The following is a 19,872-nucleotide window of genomic DNA, read 5'->3' as shown; positions in this document are numbered from 1 at the left end:
AGTGAAATCTCCAAGGAGTATTCCCTCCCGAGGGATAATAAACAGGGGCCTGGTTCTAGGCATATTTTCCTCCCTCAAGCATAGTCATCAGGGGGCTGAGTTTAATTCTTAACATGAATATCTCCCTGGGGACAATATCCACAGAGTCTGGATTCAGCCTTCACTGGAAACAGACCCTTCAGAAGAGGGCACCCTGGGAGTTCTGGGTTCAGTGATCAGCAGATCTGCATCCCTAGGGACAGTAAGAAAGGGGCCTGGTTCAAATCCCAGTGGGTGGAGCCCTGTGGGCAAAGTAATCAGGGCTTCTGTTCAACCTGCGGTGGTTAGAGTGCCCCTAAGTACAGGAAGCAGAAAGCCTGGGTTTAATGCCCAGGGGGTAAATCTCCTAACTCCCCTCCCCCCCAACAATAACTAGGGCCTGAGGACTAGGTCTAGTTCTGGTTTCAGTTTACAGCAGAGTTTAATAGAGCCCCCACTCTGCCCTCTGAGGTGAGTCACCATGGTGTCTGCTAACTCTTGTCCAGAGGAAGTCATTGAGGACAGTGACTGGGGGCTCTGGACTGTCTGAACTCTGGACACTTTATTGTTTTCTTCCTCAGTTTCTTCGCTGAGTCTTATGACTTTTATGACATATAGGAGAAGGAAAGGAGTTTGCTGGAAGTCAGGAGAGTGGGGTGCAGGGTACCTGAATACTACGCTTCTCCTCTTGCTCTCCCAATCCCTGCCTCCAGTGCCTCCCCCAGCAACCTTAATGTGACGAGCAAAGACAGTGGGGGTCACAACAACCTACCTAAAAGCCTTAACACCCATATTTCTCACTGCACTGTCCACTCTTCCCCATAACACTCACACTTCCTGTTGTGCTTCTGTCACAGATCCAGGGGTTATATGGGAGCTGGATCAGAGCTGGGAAAGAGGCCTCTGTGGGCCCCATAGAGAATACTGGATTGGGAGTGAGAAGGAAAGATTTGTTGAGGAGGAGGCATTTGTGACTGTTCCAGAGGTTATATTGGAGATCGATATAGTCAGGGGAGGAGGCGGCTGTATGCCAGTTCCTTAGAATATTGCAGACCTGGATTGGGCCAGAGAAGAGGTTTCTGTGATGTGGTCCTTAACCATGTTTTGGAGCTGGAGAGCGTCAGAAGAGACGGAGCTGGTGACTTGTTAATTGGATAATCTATTGGAGATGGAGTGGACGCGGGGAGGATCTCCAACCCCATTCCTGGAGGGTGAACGTGAGCTGGACTGGTTCAGGGGAAAAGTATATGTATGATCCATACTCCATTCAGTGTATTGGAACTGAGTAAGGTCTCAGAGAAGAGACACGTGACCCAGGCCATAAAGTTGAAGATGCATTTCAGGAGAAAAATACTCCTCATCCTTATGGATGGACAAGCCCTGCTAGCTCAGATCCAGTCCATCACTCTGCTAACATGGGATTGTCCCCTATAGTTCATGTTAGTAGTTCATACAACAGTCCAGTCATGTGTTAACTGCCCCAAGCAATGGAGCTTCTGAACTTTCTTTGGGAAGCTATTTCACAGCCTAATCAATCTCACTGACAGAAAGTTATTCCTGATATTCAGGCCTTTCCTAATTTCATCCCACTATTCTGAGTCATAGTTTCTTGCACTGCCCTAATAAGTCCTCTCTGTCCTTGGGGTTCACTCTTTTCAAAGACTTCTAGATTGTTATCTAGGAGTGCATGCACGTCGCAAAAAGTTTTCTACAAATGTTAATCTGAAAAAAATTAAAATGAACTTTCTCCATTTGTGTTCATGCCCCTTTTGTCTTCATTTTGCATGGTTATCCTAGCAAGGCACGGTTTAAGAAAGATTGTAAAATACTTATGGAAAGTGATTTTTGAATTCAGATTTGTGAGTATTCACACCAGACATCCCATCAGGGAACCAAAATTTACGTGGTGACTTACATATCTAATCAAAATGGCTCAAGCTTTGTATGGTGAACAAATCTGAAAAAAATCATGGCCTGTTGACAGACAATTTCCAACTAGCAAAAATTAGCAAAACAAAGCAAATAAATTGTTTTGAGTTATTCTCCCAATTCCAGGTTATCATGCCCACCACCTAGTGACTGTTTATTAAATTAAACATGCTTAGATAATGTAATAGTGTCTTCTCAGAAGTCAATCCCTCCAGCCTCCCTGGGCACTTTCATTGTTGTAGCTCTTCTCTGAGCTCCCTATTTTCTTTCAGCTAATGAGGTACTCAGAAATGAATTCAGTGATACAGATGTACTTGTGCCCATGTCTCAGCCATGTAGTGAGGGAACATTGCCTCCCTACTCCAGGATGTGAAGCCTCTGCTTATGCAACCCAAAATTAATAGATTCTGAGGCCAGAATGGACCAATGTGATGATCAAATGTGACCTCCTGTATATCATAGGCTAAAGAACCTCACCTAATAATTTAGATAGCAAACTCAAAACTTCTGTTTGAACTTTCTGCTAGAAATACATCCGGTCTCAATTTAAAGACTTAAAGTGATGGAAAATCGACCACATCCGCATTTCTTAAGCTTCAGCTTCAGTGTCCAGCCATTGGATCTTGTAATGCCTTTTCCTGCTAGGTTAAAGAGCTATCTGCTATCAGAATTACACAGGCCATTTTTGCTGGAATATTGCATTGCAAACTCCTATCTGTTGTCCGTTGTCCAATACATTGTCCATTACCATTCCCTAAATTTCACGAAGGCTTATGCTGCGGCCTCAAGTGATGCTGTAATTTACAGTGGGGGGTGGGCCCAGAATATGCAGTTGGGGCACAAATGTGTGTCCAAGTCAGTTTGTCCCTCAGTTTCTGTGCTGGGGATGGGGAGTGGGGGTCTTAGCAGGACCTGAAAAATGGGATTCTGGTCTGTGTATGCAGGCTGAGGAGGATGTTGTTTAATCCAGCAGGGGTGCATTGAATCTGGATCATGTGAGGAGGCGTTGTGACCTGGTTGTCCTGTATCTGACACTCATCATGCCAAAGTTGCTAGGTAACAGTGTTCAGCTCTGTGGATGTAGGGCTCTTAACTTGTTTTACAGATTGAGTTGTGTGGGTGCAAGTCTGTAATAACCTGTCTGAACTGGTCTTTTCAGTTCACAGGAGCTTCTGGCTCTCCTGCTCGTGTAGTTGAATTGGTCCAGTGGTTTTCAAACTTTTTGTATTGGTGACCCCTTTCACACAGCAAGCCTCTGAGTGTAACTCTCCCCTTATAAATTAAAAATGGGGGGGTAATTTAATGAGGGCTTGGCAGCTGTCAGCCTCACAGAAGTGACAGCTTGTGATCCCCATGTAATCACCTTGCGTCCCCCTTGAGGACCCCCCGAATTAGTCTGTCAATAAAAACACTTCTCCCTCCCTACCTAATTCACCTGTTAAGTTTTAAATATTTTATGCAAATAGAACTATAGGGGAATTACTAGAGGGGAGACAGAAGCTGGATTGGGTTGGGGCAGCAACGCCTGTGACACCAGTACTGAAGGATGGTTCTGAGCTCAGACAGAACATGGGAGGAGGGTGTGTGCCCATAACACTGGAGGATGTATTAGAGCTGAATAGGTGCAGAGAAGGGCAGGGTCTGTGACCCCTGCTCTTGAGAGTGTATCAGAGCTGCCTAGGTCAGGGGAGGAAGGTGTTGGCTCTGGAACTGGACAAGGTTTTGAACTGGATCAGGAGAGAAAGCAGGTTTCTGTGACTTGGTTCTTAGAGGGTGTTTTGGAGCTGGAAGAGGCCTGGGTAAGAAGGTGTGGAAAGATAATCAGTGGAAAGTGTATGGGATATGGATGGAACCAATGAGGAGACATCAACAACCTGGTCCTCAGAGGACACGATGGAGCTGGATTGAGCCAGAGGAAGTGGCTATAAACTAGCTCCCTGATGATGTATCCCAGGTGGATTCAGCCAGGGAGAAGTATTTGGTGACCTGGTCACTAGAGGGTGAATGGGAACCTGACTGCGTCAAACAGAGGACACAGACACTGGAGGGTATATTTTGAACTGGATGTGGAGGATGGGTGGAAGCATCTGCTACTTAGTTACTGAGGGTGCCTCAGAACTGGATCAGATTAGGGAAGGAGAGTTGGTAACCATGCCTTTGTGTTTGCGTCTAAATTGGATTTAGTCAGCCTCAGCCAGGATGTTTCCAGAGCTGGATCAGGTCAGGAGAGGAGGCCTCTCAAGGGTTAGGGAATTGCAGCTGAATGACTTCACAGTTCCAGAAAGTTTTGTCTGGATTGGAATGTATCATGGAAGGAGAGATTAGCAGCCTGGCCACCAAAAGGAGCATGGGCAAAGGTGGCGAGTTATATGGGCCCGTGGCGCCAGGGCTCCAGCAATATTCAGGACCCAGTGTCCCAGCTCCACCAATGTTCGGGACCGGGTCTCTCCCCTGGCCCCACATGCGACCCCCTGGCTCCCACTTGCTGCCCCTGCGTGCCCCCCCCAGAGCATCCATGTCTCAAGCAGGCGGCTGTCACCTGCAACGCCGCACCGGCTCCCGGCATCAACTGCTGCTGCAGGTCCTAGTGCCCCCCATCCACTAGTGCCAGGGCAGGCTGATCTTGACCCTGCCCTTCCGCCTAAGACTCTTTCCTTTACTGGCAGGACCCTCCACCAGCACTGAGGGCCCCCCCGCCTGCAGTCACTGCTCGTGCGTCATGCTGGGCAAGGGGCAGCCCCGCCCACAGTGAGGCTACAGTGAGGGGCAGCAGCAGGGGAGGAGGCACACACGTGAGGGCAGCCCCCACCCCGGCACCCACCATGGGCGGGGGCTTCCTGGACCTGAGTGGGGGCTAGGAGCCCATGCAGTGACAGTGGTGCGAGGTGAGTGTGCTGCCAGCAGGGAGAGGGCTGGGGGGAGTCCTCCTCTCTGGCCCCAGCCCTGGGGGCAGCCTGCCTGCACCCCAAACTCCTCATCCCTGTCCCTGCCCTGCCCCACCCCAAAGCCTGCACCCCCAGCCACAGCCCGCACCCAAATCCTCTCCCCCAGCCCTGATTCCCCTCCTGCACTGTGAACCCCTCATCCCCAGCCCCACCCCACAGCCATCACCCCTGCACCCCCACCCTCTGCCTGAGCCCCTCCCCCACCCCAAACCCCTCATCACCAGCCCCACCCCAGAGTTCTCACATTTTTACATTATTTAAAAAAATATATATCAGCTTACAAGGCAGGTGTGGTGGGGCGGGACTTGGACCCATTCTGGGCACGACCAAAAATTGCACAAACCTGCAGCCTCTGCGTATGGGATCTGGTCCAAGTCAAAGAAGGAAGTGTTCTGCCCAGGCCTCCTGAGGGTTCTGCTCAGAGATGGTTCCAGTGCAGTGATAATTCTAAGTCTCAAATGTGTTGAGGTAATAACACAAACTTTACAAGATGACCCAGGATGCAAGAGCTGAGTCTAAGTTCCAGGCAGCTGTTCAGCATGTTGGATGTTGCCATTGTTCCTGGCTGCCACAAGGTGGCAGGGTGTTCCTGACTCCAATAGATGCTGTTACATCTTCCATCAATAATCAAATCAAATCTAGTTAAATGTGTTTTAAAATAAAATTAAGATGTTTAGATATGTATTGTAAAGGGGACTTTACTTTAAATAAAAAAGGCAAGTATCAAAATAATTTGAAAAACAAGAAAACACCAAGTGATGTGTGTGTGTATTATATATATATGTATGTATAGTAACATTCAAACACACTGTATATATAGATATTGCCTTGCATTGTTTGTTTTATTCACTTGTTGCTTTGTGTCTGAAACTATATTGTAAGCTCTTTGGGGCAGGGGCAGTCTCTCGCTCTGTTTGCATGATGCCTAGCACAATGTAGTTTTGATCCTGTGGGCGCTAGTGGTATATAAATAATTAGTAATAATAACTCTGCCTCTGTCCACTGCCACCATGTGTCCCCATCTCCCCTGTGCACATTCCATGTTAGACATATCCGTGCTTACAGTAAGTATTTCAGTCTTCAGAGTTGTTAGAAAATAGTAGGGGAAAAATGTGGTGGAAGTTTTCAAAAAGAAAAGGAGTACTTGTGGCACCTTAGAGACTAACAAATTTATTAGAGCATAAGCTTTCGTGAGCTACAGCTCACTTCACGAAAGCTTATGCTCTAATAAATTTGTTAGTCTCCAAGGTGCCACAAGTACTCCTTTTCTTTTTGCGAATACAGACTAACACGGCTGCTACTCTGAAACCTGGAAGTTTTCAGATAGCTAACTTTCCATTTGCCTTCAGAAAGCATTTGATGAAGGATGGAGTGTCAGGATTCAGATACAGGCTAGGAGAGGCCAGGGGAAGGAGGTGAAATCAGTTAGGAAATTACATACCAGGGTTTTGGACTTGGGGGACAGCAATGTGTGGAGGCCGTAGTACAGCACAGAACCAAACTGGGGCTGTACAGCATGATACAATTCAGGGAAAGGAGGCTCTGGGAAAAGGAATGGTTCAGAGGACAGGTATCCTACCCTCCTAATGAGCCTCAGAGGGCTTCCTCAAGGCACAGGCAGATGCCATTTCACCTATGAAGCCATCCAGTACCAGTGTGATGAGCTGAAGAGAAAGCTAGAAATGCTAGGTGCTCTCTGTGGAAGTCTGGGTCAACACTGCACTCAGCATCCTTGCCATTGGGTCCTCTCAAGGCACCTTGACATCAGTCAGCTTAAAGGATCCCCCCTGTGCCTAGAGAATTTTCCTTAGGAAGTTTAGACATTCTCAGAGATCCCCCTCTGATTCACCTTCTCCTCTCCTCTCTGCACAGCAAACGATGTTACTTGTTTCCACTTCTCTAGTCCTCTACAGCCGCAGGGAATGAGGACAAGAAATCTGTATACACACTGGGGCCATGAAATTGGCTTATCTAGGAACAACAAGGCCAGACAAGCCAATTTCATCAGCATGACGTGTGCAGTACCCAGTCACAAGAGTGGGTCAGGACCCTAAAAGGCAGCCTTAGACTGTGATTATGTGGGAGAATAACGTGACAGCCGAGTCGTCTGCTGGATGTTTTCAGGGCTAGTGAAAAGGAGCTGTCATCTGTCTGTCTCCATGCAAAATATCATGCATCTCTATGGTGCTGCTCTGTACACAACAAAATAAGGTCAAGGCATGGAGATAAGCACGAAAGATAAACAACAAGCAACAGAGTCAAGATTTGTTTGTGGTAGTTGGAGCAAAATGGAAACAAGTGTCTAATACAAGGGGTGGTGGGCATGCATGCAGTACAAGCAGGCATTTGACAGAAGCATGTCTTGCCCAGCACAACTAGAAAGCAATACAAATACAAAATATATTCATAAGACTACAATAGGGGAGGAGGTGGGGAGAGAGTTCTCTGTTGTCCCTTGATCCATTAATTTAAACAGTGAAGTTCTACAATAGATTGATTTGTGACAGTGGAAATGAATGAACAAAAAGCACATTCAAAATAGAAGCAGGATCTGACTACAGAACTATTGCAGCAAGTCCATGCAAAAAGATTAGTAACAATTCTGTGCTAAAATCAAAAGCTAAGCTTCTTATGCTGAGGGAAACAACACTGTGGCAAAGTGTAAATTTTCAGGCCTGCATATTGCAAGGGGAAATGTTACTGAGGTAGTAATAATGGTATGGACCTAATAGACCCTTGGTCTCATGGTTGGGTTATACAGTAGCCTTTAGACAAGGGTTTAAAAAATGAGTGCCTAAAGTCAAGTTCCTAAATCCATTCCTAGGTACCTAAATGAGTATGGCCTGATTGAACAATTGCAGCATTGCCACAGCTTGGGATTTTTCTCACAAGCATCACAATATTTGGTGGTGTTCTTAAAGCCACAGCTCCTGCAGCTGAGTGATTATGTGAGAATCTCAGCTTTCATTAAAAATTTCTAGCCCTCCTGGTTGCAGAGAAAAGCTTGAATATGGGATCTGAGTGTAATCTAAAAGGTTCAAACCAGAAAGCAAAGAAACCAGTTTATCATTTTTTAAAATCTCATAAATTTAAAATAATCTCACGCTTTTGGGGGGGCTGGCTCATGATTTTTGAACATGAGGGGTTGGCAATACTGCAATTGCATTTGAAAGCCACTTATTTAGGTGCCTCACTGTGGATTTAGGAACCTAACTTCAGGCACCCATTTTTGAAAATCTTGGTTTGAATAGTAGTTATTCAAAGAGGTAGGTAACTTGTATACAGAAGAGGTTGCAGAAGAAAACCAATGAGACATTTAGTAGGCTGGAATGGTATAAGCCTGTACACTACAACACAGTGGTTTTCAACCTTTTTTCATTTGCAGATCCCTAAAAAAATTTGAATGGAGGTGCAAACCCCTCTGGAAATCTGTAGACATAGTCTGCAGACACCTAGGGATCTGCAAAACAAAGGGTAAAAAAACTCTGCTGTAATACATCCCAGCAATGTTCACCACAGTGAGCCACAAAAATGCAGCTACCATGTAAAATCTTATTAGCCCTGAGAAATAAAATAGCAGAGGAATGTGAGTGTTTGGTTAAATAGGAGATTACTGAGGAAGTACCCTCACTGAACAACTGGGTTAACAGTATGATCACTGTGGTATAGCCAAATATGCTAAGGAGTTATATAGCTCGAAAAGCCGCAGCGCTCCCAGCCCCGGTGCGTCAGGCGGTGCAGTCCGAGCGCCTGGCAGGCAGCGTGGCCCCAGCACCAGCCACCCCGAGTCCCAGTGGGAGGCAGGCCAGCCAGCCCCAGCGAGCCTAGGGAAGAGTGCTGGGAACTGCAGGAGGGGCCTGGCTTGGGGGCGGAGAGTGGGCGGGGACATGCTAGGCTGTTTGGGGAGACACAGCCTCTCGCTGCCTGTGGTAGCCGCTGCCCATGAAAATAGAATAACTGTATGCTTTTAAAACCGCATGAATGAGGCATCATCTCTGTGGTTATAGCACTCGGTGATTACACAAAGACGTCTTTCCAATGCATTGCCATCCATACGGTGTTGCTTGTTTCACAACTTTCCTTTGTTCGTTCATTTTGGTTGCCTTTTTTCATTTGTCATTTTGATTGCTTACTGCTGGATTCTGGAGCACCATGAGGAGCTGCATGACCATTCCTTCCTGAGTGTTATCAGTGGAGGGTTTTTGTGAGGGAATGTTAGAGGAAGGCTTGTCTGGTTGTTAAGCATGGACTGGGACTCAGGAGATCTCAGCTCAAATTCAGACTCTGGCACAGATTGCCTGTGTGATCTGGGACAAGTGAGGTGATTTTTCTGCCTCAGTTCCCCAGCTGTAAAATGGGAATAATTTTTCCGCACTTGATTTGTCTCATCCAATGAGGCTGTAAGCTTCTCAGGGCAGGGACTGCCTCTGACTACTATTAGTTTAGCGCCTCACACATCTGGGGCCCTGATCTCAATTGTACACTACTGTACTACTGCTACTAATAATGGCAGGTGCAAAATGCGGATGCTATATCTCTGGAATTGGAGAATCATTCTAAAGGGCCTACAGTATATGGGTAAGTTTCTTGACGCTTAAATCAGGTGGCTTATGATCATATTCAGCTCTAACATGGTCATGGCATGCTCAGGTTCAGGTCTGAATTTGCTGTTCTTGGTGCTTAATTAGCAGACACCTACTAGCCCGAGGACTAAGCCTCCTACTCAGGAGCAGAGGCAAAAGATGTACAGCACCATGTGGAGAAGCCCAGAGCACTCCCTACTGGCTCCCAGCACAATGTCCCAGGATCTTTAGTTCTTTTGGCTCAGCCTTAGGCTCATAGGTGCCTTTAGAACTCTCTGCCCCAATTACTGGGAATGAGGGGGAGCTTTTCCCATACACTGTCCTCCCTCTGTCTCTTCCCTATCGGCTGTGAGGCAGGGCCAGATTTAGGGGATGGCAACCCAGGCGACTGCCTGGGGTGCTGGGCTCGGGGGACACTGGGCTCAGGGTGCTGTTTTTGTTGTTTGCAACAAAAGGGAAAATAAAATGTTTGAAGTAAAATGTTTCAGGTATTCCGTATGTGGATTCATTTTTCACGAACCAGCTAGAATGTTCTGGACCTTTGTAGAATCTCATGGAACCTTCCAGACTTTCTGAGAACTACATTTTCCTTGAACTTCCTAGAAAGTTGTCAGCCAGGCTCTCATGGATATATAAGGGGCGAGGCATCTCCAGTCAATCAGTGAGTATAAGAATGAAGTGCAGTGAGTGCCCAGCTGCGATATTGTGAAACTTGTTTTATTGTGTAATTGTGAAAGTATACTTATGTTTTAAGACTTGAAGAATGTAAATGGTGACTAATAAAGGACATATTTAGTGAGACGCCAGAGATATCTATCCCTATCTACGCAACAATATAAAAGAAATACTGTTACTTCTTTTGCCAAGCTTAACATGTAATGTTTAATGATTTTCTAAGACTGCGAAAATAGACTTTAGCTTTCCCTAATACTGTCTGTTTTCCCCTGTAGAAAATAAAAGATGCCCCTGAAGAAGCCTTCAGGAGCTCAATATAGGCAGTGAAGCATTCCGTTGCAATCTAATTTGCAGCAAGGGGAAAATATCTGAAACAGAACAATATATACCGGGCTTTAGGCAGTAGCAATCGTCCCCAGTGCAGAAGAAATTGAGGAGCAAAGCATAAACAATGGAAGTCCTATTACTAAGGTAAGGAATGGAAATGTGAGGAAAGTGATGGAGAATCGTCCATTTTTCCTGGTGGCATAAAGGAAAGTGATGATAAAGAAGAATGTGTCTCACATGAAAATGACTCCATATGAAAAAGAGAATAATGATAAAGAAGAATCAGCCTCGCATGATGACAGAAACAGCAATGAGAAAAACTGCACACCACAAATCGATACATCAGATTCTGCTTTATGGCCAGCAATCCTAAACTCTGTCGATATTGATTGTACAATTTTGATTGTACAATCTGGCAAAACCAAGGATATGATGTTTCCAGTAAATGAGCAGAAGTGACACTTCTCAAAGTCGCACTGCGAAAGAGTGTTCGAGATTGGTGAAAAAGAAAAGGAGTACTTGAGGCACCTTAGCGACTAACAAATTTATTTGAGCATAAGCTTTCATGAGCTACAGCTCACTTCATCAGATGCATTTGGTGGAAAATACAGTCGGGAGATTTATATACACACACAGAGAACATGAAACAATGGGTTTTATCATACACACTGTAAGGAGAGTAATCACTTAAGATGAGCTATTACCAGCAGGAAGGAGGGGGGGAAAGGAGGAAAACTTTTTGTGGTGATAATCAAGGTGGGCCATTTCCAGCAGTTAACAAGAACGTCTGAGGAACAGTAGGGGGTGGGATGGGGGAGAAATAACATGGGGAAACAGTTTTACTTTATGTAATGATTCATCCACTCCCAGTCCCTATTCAAACCTAAGTTAATTGTATCCAGTTTGCAAATTAATTCCAATTCAGCAGTCTCTCATTGGAGTCTGTTTTTGAAGTGTTTTGTTGAAGGATAGCTACTCTCAGGTCTGTAATCGTGTGACCGGAGAGATTGAAGTGTTCTCTGACTCGTTGAAGTGAGCTGTAGCTCACGAAAGCTTATGCTCAAATAAATTTGTTAGTCTCTAAGGTGCCACAAGTACTCCTTTTCTTTTTTGCGAATACAGACTAACACGGCTGCTACTCTGAAACCGAGAATGGTGAGAAAGTGAATCAACATTAGTTAGTTTACTTGAAATCAACTGACAAAGTATTCTGGTTTTGTTGCAAAATATTTGACAAGAATGATAAATCATTGCTTGCACTTTCCAGGCATAATTACTGGCATAATTTAGCTGATGCTCTGAAACAAAATGAAAAGTCACCCGGCCATTTTACGGCCTACTCCAAATGGATGGAGGTTGAGTCCTGGCTCAACCTGAATAAATGCATAGATGCAGAAAACCAGTGCATTACTAATGTAGAAACCCAGCACTGGAGGAACATGCTCAAGCAACCTCTTCCTTATAAAGAATAATTTGGCTTTCTAGGGCTCGTTGGATAAGTTGTTCACTGAACGTAATGGTAATTTCCTCAGTTTGGTAGAGCTCCTTGGGAAATTCAATGATGTCATGCATGAGTACCTATGTCAAGTAGTTTGTACTGAAGCTATGGACCATTCCTGCAGCAAAACAATTCAAAATGAATTGCTTGACCTTATGGCAAGGAAGGTGCTTGATAAAATACTAATGCGGCTTGGCAAAGCGAAGTACTACACCATAATAAGGGACAGCACTCCTGACATTAGTCACAGTGAAAAGATGCCATTTACAGTAAGACTTGTTGACGACGAGAATGGCTGTATCCAAGTAAAAGAACACTTCATCTGTTTCTGGTCTGTGGATGACTTTACTGGAAAAGGCCTAACAGAACTGTTTATGAAAGTTTTGAATGAGAATAAAATGAAGCTTTAGGACTGCTGCAGTCAAGGCTATGACAATGAAAGGAAGAAACAGTGGTGTGCAGGCAAAGATCCCTGCACTGAATCCAAGATCTTTCTTTGTGTCTTGTGACTGCCATTCCCTCAACCTGTTGTGCCAGATGTAGTGTCATCTTTGGAGTACTGCAAAGGCTATATACCTCCCATTTTCAGCATCAATTATCCTCAGGGACAAATCTGACCATGAAGCCGCTAAGTGACACTCACTGGGAGAGCTGCATTGACAGCATAAGGCCAGCGAGGTACCAAGTGACTGAGGTTTACAATGCCCTGCTGGAACTGGCGTAGTCAAGTAAAGCTGAGGCCAGAATCCAACATGAGGCGCACAAAGCCTAGTAAACCAGATCATTGACTTCAAATATCTGGTCTCAATTGTGATTTGGCACGATATCCTGTTCCAAGTAAACATTGTAATCAAGGCATTACAAACTTAGTCGATGGACATCACAACCACTACTAGTTTGATGAGAAGCTGCCTTGATTTCATTGTGATCTACAGAGACAACAGATTTGAAGATGCCATCACTGCTGCTAAAGAAATGGCTTAAGACTTCACAGTTGACCTTGTCTTCAAGGAAACTTGTATTCACTGGAAGAAGGGATAGTTTGTTATGAGGGCAAAGATGAGGTGATGGGAAGCTCAGCGCACGTTGACACTGCTCAAGTATCCATCGAAGAAAGGTTTGGACAAATGAAGCACCACAAAGATGGGAGAGGGGAAGGGGTTGTATGACCTTAGTAAGTTGTCAGCAGATAGGAAAACACACCTGAACAATTGTATGGACCTTCACTGGACTCTGACACATGGGGAATGTTCAGATGTCAATGATAAAGACCTCTATGTTGAATTGGACAACATCCATCACATTTTGCAACATGGGAAGCACTCTCCACTCCAAGTTATCCAATTCATTCAGGATGCAGAACTGAAGGACACTTTTCCTAATATGTGGAGATCTTTGAGGATTCTGCTCACGCTGCCCATCACAGTCACGAGTGGTGAGCTTTTCGAAGCTCAGGCTTATTAAAACACATCTTCAATCGATGATGGCTGACAAAAGACTCACATTGCTTGCTATTTTATTGCTTGAAAATGATATTGGCCAGTTTTTGAATCTCTCTGAAGCTGTGCTTCATTTTGTGAGGGCAAAGGCTAGAAAAGTGACCTTCTGAACTAAAGGACTAGGGTTAACATTCTAAGACTGTCATCTACTGTAACACTGTTTAATACGGGTCCACCCAATGTTGGTGCACAGTTCAATTTCTTGATGTTAGTACATTTCAGTCATTCTTAAAATGTAAAAGTTTCTATAAGCTTAGGAAGAAACCGATTTTTTAATTTGCTTATATATGGCATAAATAAATACAGATTTACAGATCCTAGCACGCAAATTTATCATCTAATATGACAGGAATAAATCATGCATGCAAATCTTGCATCAAAGTTGTGAAATGGGATACAAATGCAACAAAAATAAGGTATTCAAAATGTAATAAATGTCCCGGGGCACTGAAGACGCTCCTTGCCTGGGGTACCATTTGGTCTCGGACCGGCCCTGGCTGTGAGGGAGGACTGGGAGGAGCTTCTTTCATTATTTCTTCTGCTCCTTGCCTCAGTCACAACTGTGAGGAGAGGACTCCTGTCCTTTCCTCTCTTCCCATGGCTCCTACAAAAGATGGGCTGATTTCTCATCAGGAGGTGGGGGCCATCTTCTCCCCACTCCACTACTGTAAGGGGGAGACTCTTTTTGTCTCTTCTCTTCCTCCTCTCCTCTTAATGCTGCACGAGAGAGTCTCTTCTCCGTCCCTTCCTGCCCACTTGCTGTGATAGCTCCTCTCTCTGCTTTTTTTCAATTCCCCTCATCTACTGTATGGAGGGAATCACCCCAGGCCACAGTCTCTCTCTCTCTCTCTCTCTCTCTCTCTCCCTTCCCCCCTCCCCCCGACCCGCAATCCCCAGATAGGATAGTAGGTTCTTTCCACTTTCTTCCTTCTTTTTCTGCACCCTCTCCCATTTTTCCCCTGGACAGTTTCCCTCTCTTTCCAAGCTGCTCAGAAACATACCCGCCTCAGTTCTCTGCTGCAGCTGCCTCTAGCATGTTCTGGACTGCTTTACTGAGCTCAGTCTGCCAAGTCTCACTGATTTTTGTGGAGGAATTCGATGGGGGATGACAGCAGCTCTCTGTGTGTGGGGGGGGGGGGGGTCTGCAGAAGCTGGATGTTCCAGAGGAGCTTATTGAACACATGGAGGAAATGGTTTTGCAGTTTCATTGCTACTCAAATTGCTCCAAGCACTAGCAGTGAAAATGAGTCAAGGTTGGTAAATTTCACTCTGCTGATGCCTGTACTCCAGAGAAAGTTTGCAAGCCCCAGCATACACTGTTGTTCACTCCTGGCTGCAGCTCTGTTGAATCCTTTATATCTCGTGCATCTTGTGTTGAAATTTGTTTGTGATAAGATGATGTTGTAAGACAGGCAAAGGAAACTGTATCTGCCACAGACTACAGTGTGAGTCATGATGACTGTTCAGAGACTTTAACTGCCCCACACCCTGATTTCCAGGCAGCACACTGAAGTAGTGAGCCCCAGAGTGTTTAGGCACATAGACCCTGCTTCTCCATTTGGCACAGGAATGGGGTAGAGGAAACACGGGTGGTTTAAAGCACCCTGCATGAACTTCCATATTTTTGGCAAAGCCCTTGGCATAAATTACAGCAGCCTCAAAGCTGCTTTAGCTTATGTTCTGACTGTAAGGCCCACTGTGAGCCCTCTGCTAGCCAAAGGCAGCAAGAGTACAGAGCATTTGGTCACACCCCTTTCCCCCAGCATGCCCCCTACATTAGGGGCTAAGAGGAGGGGTGGTGAAGAGCCATTCCATTAGCTCTGTGCTGTCCATTGTGAACCCCCTTGCTCGACGGTAGTCCCTGGGAGTCGCTTCTGCCTAATTTATAGGGTCATTACGTCACTGGAATGGGGTAAGGAGGCTGTAAGCCAATCAAGAATTGGAGCCTGTCTCTATAAAAGTTGGCAAAGAGTAATGTGGACTTTTTAATCACTCAGCCAATATCTCAAGGAGCCATTCAGGCTTCAAATTTGTCCACTCAGAGCTTCCCTACAACTAGAGTTAACCCACGTTATAGGTTATGTCCCTTTAGGGAGGATTCCTGTGTTTTCATTGGCTCTGGTTCCTTCCTTTGATCATCACAGAGTGTATGTGATACTCTTCTTTGCAAATGACTGGTAGCGCTAATGGACAGAAGGCACATTCTGTGAATAGCTCAACTCCTTTGAAAGTGACTGCATATTGGATCAAAATATCAAGCTTCATATTTTCCAATGGATCAAGAGATAGTAGCACACTTAAAACGTAAATTGATTAGGAGAGCGTAACTAGTGGTGTTTAAATGAGTATAACAGAAAATTAATGCTTCAACCTTGTTGGGTCATGCCTGCTTTCTAGCTTGCACATGCTTCATAGTCTAAATTATTCACTGTCCTATTCAGAGAGATGCATGGGAACTGGAGGGATTTATTTACAGAATTTACACACTAGTATGTTTACTTAGGCTCCAGCATCAAATTGAAATCTAATAATATACAGACCTGATCCTGTGAAGTGCCGAGTGCTTTTTACTCGCATTGACGATAATGGGAGTTGAGGTTGCTGAGCATCTTTGCAGGATTGGACCATAAGCAAATGGGCCTGACAGGATTCAGCAAATAGTTTGTGCATGATGGATCTGATTGTTGAGCATTGTTAGCATTGACTGTGATCACAAAATTGTCTGCCACCTGTTGTTGGTTACTAGTATGTGCAGCACAGTAGACCAGATCTAAATGATTTTGCAAACTGAGTTAGTGAATGGTTTAATTTTGGAGTGTAGGGAAGATGCAAGCAATTTAAAACTGCAAACTAGAGATGAGAGCTATCCAGACAATAATAAAATGGTGAAAGAGAATGTAGTGTTAGTACAACCCTTCCCCAGCCAGCCTTAGAGAAATACTTTTCAGAGAAGGAATCCTCCTCTCCAGTGTTGCCAACTCTTTTGATTTTTATCACAAGTCTCGTGCTATTTGCTGTTTGTATTAAAGCCCCAGCTCCTTGAACCAGGTGATTACGTGAGATTGTCATCTTTATTTTAAAAAAAAAGTTTTGAGCCCTCATGGTTGTAGAGAAAAGCTTGAAATTTATGAACTTTAAAGACTCAAAAACAAGAGGGCAAATAAACATAATCTTGTATTAATATTTTTTTTAATCTCATGATATTTTGGGGACTGACTCCTGATTTTGTAATCCGTGGGGTCAGCAATACTGTTACCCAGTGTCTTGCTCAGCTGACCCAATGCTGAGGGCAGTTAAGCTGTGAGTACAGAGGACAATCTGTATTCAGCTCTATTTCAGCTAACCATTACCTGAGACATTGTTGACTGTTGTTTGCCCTTATCTACACTTGCAGCTTAACTGTGCTCGGTACCATTGCAGCTAAAGTGATCGTTGACACCTGCACTCAGTAACGGGTCACAGTGGTTCAGTGCAGATAAGCCCAATCTTTAAAGTGTTTTACTCTACTGGGACATTTTAATGAAATTTGTATCTCACAACCCACGTTTGCTTTAGGTAAACCTATGTTTTATATTTACAAAAATAGACCCTTGCTATTGCACACTTTGCTAACCTGTGGGATTCTGGTTCTTGCTCTTGCCCCTATTTTCCTTATGCCAGTGTATAAGGGCCATAACACACTGCTGCCACCAGGGAGAGACTTGTCCCAGTGCAGGAACTGACTGCAGCCACAGTAAGTGGCCCTATATAAAACTCCTTGCAAACACTGACATCATGCAGTGGTTGGAGAGTGGAGCTCAAAGGGGAGGTGGGGAATTCCCATGACATACATCACGATGTGGATTATTGGGCTGCTCTGGAGCATCTTATAGTCAGCCCCTGGAAGAAGGGACTGGTATCAGACACAGCAGCTCTTGGCTGAGGCCTGCACTGGCACCTGATACAATCCAGGAAGGATGCAAAGGTGACTTAAAGGCCCTTTTGTCCCCGCTGTTCCAGAACTATGTTGTCTTTACTGTGCCTCCAGGAAGTGCAACACATGGTCACTACCCACTACTCAGCAAAGATTCAATAGCAGATGCTGTAGTGGAGTTCCATAGTGCCGAGACGTCATAATTTTTTTTTAAAATGCTACAGTGTAGCATCATTTGAACCAAACCGAATTGGTCAGATACAGGAACAAAGTGTAAATGTTTCTTTTTCAAATTAGTAAGTGACCAGATCATCATTAAAAAGTTCAATACATCACAATGAGTCTGCCATCCTTTAGTGCAAGTAGTGAGGTGCTACTGTAAGCTGAGTACCTTGGCATGACCTGTGCTTGTCTGCTAGGGAAGGCCCCTCCTTTTTAATCAATTTTCAGTAGCAAATAGCTCCACTTCCCTTTTTCGGGTTTTTCTTTCTAGGGGAGCAGATAACATCAGTTCCACAAGTTTTTTGATTCCCCCCCCCACCTGTGTGTTTTAGGACAGTGCCAAATTTCCAGTCCGCTCTGAGTAGAAAAGTCAGTAATATTAATAGCACTGTAGCTGGCAGTACATTCTATTTCTGACCTGATGGAAAGTTCTGTGTTTTATGTAAATATACCAGGAGGACACAGATTTCTGGAAGAACTGCTTTGATTTCCAAATGCAAGACTGACATTCACCAAAAGGAAGCCACTCTAGCAGGAGTGGCTGTACACAAACTTGCGAGATAAATGCGAGTGATGACAGCACATTCTATTACAGATTGGGTCAAGGAGACAGGGTCATGACTAGAGAAATTCCTGTCATCAGTTGCTCCCTTCAAATCCCACCCAGTTCTGTTCCTCAACAAGCTACGGATACCTACCTCTTCCCTGATGCCATTTTCTGTGGGCGAGATCCTGTCACTCTCCTCCCCTCTATGTATCTCTAGGGGCTAGCACTGTCCTCTACTGGCCTAATCAAGGAAGTAGTGGTAATGAGTTGCTGGCGCCATTGCCAATACAGGGTCCATACTGGATCATGCTGTGAGGCAGGGCAGTGGTGTAGTGAGATCAGCATCTTAGTCCAGTTGCTTCTGAAGATTGGGTGGCAGGCCAGCCACCCATTCCCTTGAGACAGCTTGGTAGAGCACAGTTGGCAAGCCTGACATGGGGACAGGCAAGGGGTCATAGGCTACTCCCTAGGAATGGCACCAGACAAGTATGTGGGTGTGCAGAGGGAGAACAGGGGATAGGAAATCAGGGCCTGGGGGAGGGAAATGGTAGGGTGTAGAGGTAGAAAGGCAGGCCCTGAGCCAGTGTGGCCCAGCCTGACTCTCTTAGAAGCCCTTAACAAAAGGTACATGTGACTGGCTCAGAGGTTCATTTTCTTACCAAAAACAGACTAGTTTTTCTTTCCTTTGTGTTTAATTACAAAAGGTGTTCACAGCTCTTAGTGGGGCATTTAAAACTAGCAGATCTGCTGTAGGAGAACCACTGACCCTGGTGAGCTGTGAAGGTTTCCGTCTGTCTATCCCCCACGCTCCTCAGGACTTTGGAGTGGTGTTAGGTGTCTGAGAAGCACTGGAAGCAGAGAATGGAATGTGAAGCAGTAAACACAAGACCACACCCTGAGCTAATGAACTCCTGGAACTGGGCTTGGCTTGAGAAGGGGGAGGGACCGGAGAGCAAATGGAGAGTGAGGTAGGCTCAAAAGCTCCTACTAGAAGGGAGATTTTCATGTCTTAGGTTGCTACCCCACTGCAAAGGAAGGGCAAATAGATCAGCCATCTCAACGAGCAGTCTGTGTTAGCTCAGCTCTGACACAGAGACATTTTAAGGGTGGAGCAGGGCTTTCCAGCCAGGTGGTGTGTTTCAACAGTACGGGTGTGTGCATGTGCAAACTCCACTCTGCCTCAGCGCAGCTGCCAGGTCCTGGGGAGGGGGAACTAGAACAAATAGATAGCACCATATGTTCCATACACCGTGTTAATGTGTGTGTGTATTTGGGGGAAAGAATCTGGGTGCCTGTTGCATCAAGTTAAAGAGGGTGGAGAAAGTTAGAGCTTTTCTAATGTAAGGAGAGTGAGCATCTTAGGGCTTGTCTACACGTGGAGTCATTCCTGATTAATTGCACGTGGGACACTCTTATTCCGGAGTGCCCTGTTCCTGTTTCATTTAAGGGCTCATCTATACTTGAAACTTGTTGCAGGTTAATTTGGGTTTCTTGGGGATAAATTGCCTTGCATCCACACATAAGTTTGTTTTTAATTATCTAGCATCTGGTCCTGCATTAGTAAACCCACTTTAGAAGCAAGTTCACTGACACTCAGGATGAATTTTCCCACAACCAAAGTAAGGGTGGAAGCTGTGACAGATATGGTGGTTTCCTGCCATATTCTTGGGAGACCTTATTGATTTAAATGTATGTATAATTAGGAGCCCAGGGTTT

At 45.1% G+C, this 19,872-nt stretch overlaps 1 protein-coding gene across 2 annotated transcripts in view; it reads left to right on the top strand.

Moving 5' to 3' along the window:
- ARHGEF5 (Rho guanine nucleotide exchange factor 5) overlaps positions 1-19,872 on the top strand; it is a 63,650-nt gene that overhangs the window by 16,248 nt on the left and 27,530 nt on the right. The window lies entirely within an intron of this gene.

Source organism: Dermochelys coriacea, chromosome 1, assembly GCF_009764565.3.
Source record: "Dermochelys coriacea isolate rDerCor1 chromosome 1, rDerCor1.pri.v4, whole genome shotgun sequence".
NCBI classification, from domain to species: domain Eukaryota; kingdom Metazoa; phylum Chordata; order Testudines; family Dermochelyidae; genus Dermochelys; species Dermochelys coriacea.
This window is presented reverse-complemented; position numbering and strand designations above follow the sequence as displayed.